Genomic DNA, 5,404 nt, shown 5'->3' on the forward strand with positions numbered 1-5,404 from the left:
TGCTAAAATATTTCTATTGACGTGAAAGTGACGAGGTAAATAGAGATGATGAGTTGGTGAAGAAATCGTGATGTATTGGTGATGTTACAGTAAACTTAAATGAAGTGATGATATATTGGGCTGTTTAAACAAAGATAAATGGGCCGAATAAAATGGTTCCAGCAGCCCACGATCACTTGGATAAGTAATTCCTTATTTCTAGTTCATCCACGTACGTTTAGTTGATGCAAAGACATCAAATTGAATAATGATACAGTGGGGGTGAGTGAGACGGATGAATGATAATGATGATGATATTAGGTTTGATTATGTATGATGATGTAGCATTGATGATGTAAAATGAAGTATGATCATTAAATTAGATGATATAGATAATGATATAGAGAATGATAAGAAGGCGCTAATGATTATGATTATGATTAAGTTGGAATGATAATAGGCGTATGTTGTAGATAGGAAGATGGTTAGCAGAGAAGAAAATGATAAAAACTGAGGAAGAAAATAATAGAAAAAGGTATCAAGAATAATTGGGTTAAAAGGATTTAGGATACTAGTTAATTCAGAAAATAACTGATAGATCAATGGTTAGTAGTGTCGTTGTTTATCGAAAGGTCTCGAGTTCGAGTCCGGGCAGAGTCAATTTTTATTTCTATTGTTGAAGCTTTTCTTCTAAGGTAGTATTTTTATTCTTCTATTATTATTATTATTATTATTATTATTATTATTATTATTATTATTATTATTATTATTATTATTATTATTATTATTATTATTATTAATATTATCATTGTTATAAATATATTAAAAATTTATAACATTAAGGTGAATATGATGTTAAAATAAACATTAACATGATCTTAAAACTTAATGTAATGAACGGGATAATTAGTAAAATTATGACTTAAGAATTTAAAATTAAGTTTATTGTATGTTATAAATTTGATAAAATCATGAGCATTGATAATAGATAACATTATACGAATATAAATTAATTAACTTTATGTATTATATACAACACACCTTTTAAAATTTTATTATAACTAAGATAAGATTAAAATTATCATTATTATTATTATTAGAATTATCATAAATTTTTTTATCATAATTAGTATTATTTTTACCATTATTATTATTAGTACTATTAATATGTCAAATGAGGATTTCCTATATAAAAATATATTTATAACAAAAAGCCTAACCATATTAATGCTTTTGTAATAAATATTAATTATCTATATAAAGATAAATATATCTAATTAAGTTATGTATAAATATATATAAATTTATTCGATTACGATTATGAATATTGATAAATATACAAATGATATAGGTTCGTGAATCCGAGGCCAACCCTGCATTGTTCAGTTGTTTAATGTTGTTATATGTATTTTTACTACAAAATACATTTGGTGAGTTTCATTAATCCCTTTTTTTTAAATGCTTTCGCAATATATATTTTTGGGACTGAGAATGCATGCGCTGCTTTTATAAATGTTTTACGAAATGGACACAAGTGATCGAAACTACATTCTATGGTTGGATTATCTAATCGAATATGCCCTTTTTATATAGTCTGGTAATCTAAGAATTAGGGAACAGAAACCCTAATTGACGCGAACTCTAAAGATAGATCTATCGGGCCCAACAAGCCCCATCCAAAGTACCGGATGCTTTAGTACTTCGAAATTTATATCATGTCCGAAGGAGGATCCCGGAATGATGGGGATATTCTTATATGCATATTGTGAATGTCGGTTACCAGGTGTTCAATCCATATGAATGATATTTTGTCTCTATGCATGGGGCGTATGTTTATGAGAAATGGAAATATGAAATCTTGTGATCTATTAAAATGATGGAAATGATTATTTATGTTAAACTAATGAACTCACCAACCTTTTGGTTGACACTTTTAAGCATGTTTATTCTCAGGTGTGAAAGAAACCTTCCGCTGTGCATTTTGCTCATTTTAAGGACAATACTTGGAGTCGATCATCGCTCTGGAATCAAAGATTGATGACTTCGTCCGGATGGATTGGAAACAGTTGGGATCGACATCTACCGTTAGCAGAATTTTGCTACAACAATAGCTACCATTCCAACATTGAGATGGCTCCGTTTGAAGCACTTTATGGTAGAAAGTGCAGGTCTCCGATTTGTTGGAGTGAAGTGGGGGATAGACAGATTACGGGTCCAGAAATAATACAAGAAACTACCGAGAAGATCATCCAAATTCAACAACGGTTGAAAACCGCCCAAAGTCGACAAAAGAGCTACGCTGACATTAAAAGAAAAGATATAGAATTTGAAATTGGAGAGATGGTCATGCTTAAAGTTGCACCTTGGAAAGGCGTTGTTCGATTTGGTAAACGAGGGAAATTAAATCCAAGGTATATTGGACCATTCAAGATTATTGATCGTGTCGGACCAGTAGCTTACCGACTTGAGTTACCTCAACAACTCGCGGCTGTACATAACACTTTCCACGTCTCGAATTTGAAGAAATGTTTTGCTAAAGAAGATCTCACTATTCCGTTAGATGAAATCCAAATCAACGAAAAACTTCAATTCATCGAAGAACCCGTCGAAATAATGGATCGTGAGGTTAAAAGACTTAAGCAAAACAAGATACCAATTGTTAAGGTTCGATGGAATGCTCGTAGAGGACCTGAGTTCACCTGGGAATGAGAAGATCAGATGAAGAAGAAATACCCGCATTTATTTTCAGAAGATACGTCAACACCTCCAACTGCTTAAAATTTCGGGACGAAATTTATTTAACGGGTAGGTACTGTAGTGACCCGAACTTTTCCATGTTTATATATATATTAAATGAAATTGTTATTTACATGATTAAGTGTTTCCAACATGTTAAGCAATCAAACTTGTTAAGACTTTATTAATTGATATAGGTTTCATATAGACAATTGACCACCCAAGTTGACCGGTGATTCACGAACGTTAAAACTTGTAAAAACTATACGATGACATATATATGGTTATATATATAGTTAACATGATTTTATTATAAGTATGTATCTCATTAGGTATTTTAACAATGAGTTATATACATAAAAATGAGACTATTAATTTAAGAAACTCGAAAACGATATATATAACGATTATCGTTATAACAACGTCTTACTAGGTACATATGAATCATATTAAGATATTGATACACTTGGCTAATTATGTTAAATGATAAGTAAATATATTATTAAGTGTATTAACAATGAAATACATATGTAAAAATAAGACTACTAACTTAATGATTTCGAAACGAGACATATATGTAACGATTAACGTTGTAACGACATTTAACTGTATATATATCATACTAAGATATATTATATATCATAATATCATGATAATATAACAATTTAACATCTCATTTGTTATAATAAACAATGAGTTAACAACATTCAACAAGATCGTTAACCTAAAGGTTTCAAAACAACATTTACATGTAACGACTAACGATGACTTAACGACTCAGTTAAAATGTATATACATGTAGTGTTTTAATATGTATTCATACACTTTTGAAAGACTTCAAGACACTTATCAAAATACTTCTACTTAACAAAAATGCTTACAATTACATCCTCGTTCAGTTTCATCAACAATTCTACTCGTATGCACCCGTATTCGTACTCGTACAATACACAGCTTTTAGATGTATGTACTATTGGTATATACACTCCAATGATCAGCTCTTATCAGCCCATGTGAGTCACCTAACACATGTGGGAACCATCATTTGGCAACTAGCATGAAATATCTCATAAAATTACAAAAATATGAGTAATCATTCATGACTTATATACATGAAAACAAAATTACATATCCTTTATATCTAATCCATACACCAACGACCAAAAACACCTACAAACACTTTCATTCTTCAATTTTCTTCATCTAATTGATCTCTCTCAAGTTCTATCTTCAAGTTCTAAGTGTTCTTCATAAATTATAAAAGTTCTAGTTTCATAAAATCAATAATACTTCTAAGATTGCAAGTTTACTTCCAAGCTTTCTAAATCCATTCCAAGTAATTATCCAAGATCAAGAAACCTTTGTTACTTACAGTAGGTTATCTTTCTAATACAAGAACTTTCAAGCCATCCAAGGATCCTTTGAAGCTAGATCTATTTTTCTCATTTCCAGTAGGTTTATCCAAGGAACTTGAGGTTCGTGAATCAACCAGTGGCCAAGTCTTACTTCCTGACGAAGTAAAAATCTGTGAAAGTGAGTTATAGTCCCACTTTTAAAATCTAATATTTTTGGGATGAGAATACATGCAGGTTTTATAAATGATTTACAAAATAGACACAAGTACGTGAAACTACATTCTATGGTTGAAATATCGAAATCGAATATGCCCCTTTTTATTAAGTCTGGTAATCTAAGAATTAGGGAACAGACACCCTAATTGACGCGAATCCTAAAGATAGATCTATTGGGCCTAACAAACCCCATCCAAAGTACTGGATGCTTTAGTACTTCGAAATTTATATCATATCCGAAGGGTGTCCCGGAATGATGGGGATATTCTTATATATGCATCTTGTTAATGTCGGTTACCAGGTATTCACCATATGAATGATTTTTATCTCTATGTATGGGATGTGTATTGAAATATGAAATCTTGTGGTCTATTGTTACGATTTGATATATATAGGTTAAACCTATAACTCACCAACATTTTTGTTGACGTTTAAAGCATGTTTATTCTCAGGTGAATACTAAGAGCTTCCGCTATTGCATACTAAAATAAGGACAAGATTTGGAGTCCATGTTTGTATGATATTGTGTAAAAACTGCATTCAAGAAACTGATTTCGATGTAACATATTTGTATTGTAAACCATTATGTAATGGTCATGTGTAAACAGGATATTTTAGATTATCATTATTTGATAATCTACATAAAGCTTTTTAAACCTTTATTTATGAAATAAAGGTTATGGTTTGTTTTAAAAATGAATGCAGTCTTTGAAAAACGTCTCATATTGAGGTCAAAACCTCGCAACGAAATCAATTAATATGGAACGTTTTTAATCAATAAGAACGGGACATTTCACTACAAGTCCCGCATAACACGCACACAAAAAGTCTAAGTCTAGGCGCCTATCTCAAGTCACCTAAATCCCTTAGACCATGCTCTGATACCACTTGTAACAACCCAAACCAAACCACCATCGAACCCGCAGAAAATATCAAAACAAAAAAAAATTTTGTTTGTTCAGCAACTGGCGCGGCGCGCCAGTACCCCGCGCGGCGCGCCGATCTGGTCTATCCAAAAAGTCTTGAAACGTGAAAAAGATTGGCCACTTCCCGACATAATTAGACAAAACGCTTTTAACAACATATTCAAATATGTACAACTAACACTTTTCAAACAT

Source organism: Rutidosis leptorrhynchoides, chromosome 11 (genome assembly GCF_046630445.1).
Source record: "Rutidosis leptorrhynchoides isolate AG116_Rl617_1_P2 chromosome 11, CSIRO_AGI_Rlap_v1, whole genome shotgun sequence".
Lineage (NCBI taxonomy): Eukaryota > Viridiplantae > Streptophyta > Magnoliopsida > Asterales > Asteraceae > Rutidosis > Rutidosis leptorrhynchoides.